Source organism: Octopus bimaculoides, chromosome 28, assembly GCF_001194135.2.
Source record: "Octopus bimaculoides isolate UCB-OBI-ISO-001 chromosome 28, ASM119413v2, whole genome shotgun sequence".
In the NCBI taxonomy this organism is placed as follows: domain Eukaryota; kingdom Metazoa; phylum Mollusca; class Cephalopoda; order Octopoda; family Octopodidae; genus Octopus; species Octopus bimaculoides.
Window position 1 is genome coordinate 6,633,091 of NC_069008.1, and position 929 is coordinate 6,634,019.

Here is a 929-nt window from a genome sequence, read left to right on the forward strand (position 1 = left end):
GCTGGTGCATTTAGGTCCCTGTAACATAGCTGCTTGGCAAAAGAGACCGATACAATAAGTACTAGGCTTACAAAGAATAAATCCTGGGGTCGATTTGCTCAACTAAAGGCGGTGCTCCAGCATAGCCACAGTCAAATGACTGAAACAAGTAAAAGAGTATCAGCCAATGAGTGAGAACTAAACAGCATCAAAATTTGTTAGAAATATAGATGTTTTCGATCTAGTTTGGATTCTTTGCCATCAAATTTGAATTCTTTGCAATCAAATTTGAATTTTTCAATGGGACTTTGTAAGACAAGCTAAAATGCAGAACACAGTCAACAGAAAGAATATTCGATGACCACAAATCGATTCGAAGCTAGTTTCTCGAAATTGGTGCTCGAGCCTTGAAAAAAAAAAAAAAACCCAGTTAAACTACATCAGCCCTATGGCTGATGTAGTTTAACTCTTTTTCTCTGTTTGGAAATGCTTGGTTATCCAAGGCAAAGCAAAGAACAAGTCGGAGCTTTACCAATTGATATCTGAGAAGTTCGTTGAAATAACTCATGATCACTGTGATAGCTTCTACCAAAAGATGCTCCGTTACGTCAGCCTTTCTGAACAAGGGGGGAGATCTTAAACGAATGATTCTTTTTCTATTTTTTGCGTATGATTGAACAGTTCATTCAAGATAATTTGTACATTTTTACAAACTGCAACTTTTTTTGCGAGAAATATCAGTTGGGAAAATTTAAAAACCCTTATCCCAGGATGGCTAATAAACCTGGTCTGATTTGAATCAACAATTGTTGATCATAACTTTTAATCATAAGGGTAATTTCACCCCTCCCCCTCCCCCAAAAATACATAAAATTGCTTTAAAGCGCAGGTTTATGTTACATCTTCCCTCTTCCCGTGGTATATCTTTTAACTAGACTGTCTATTGTACA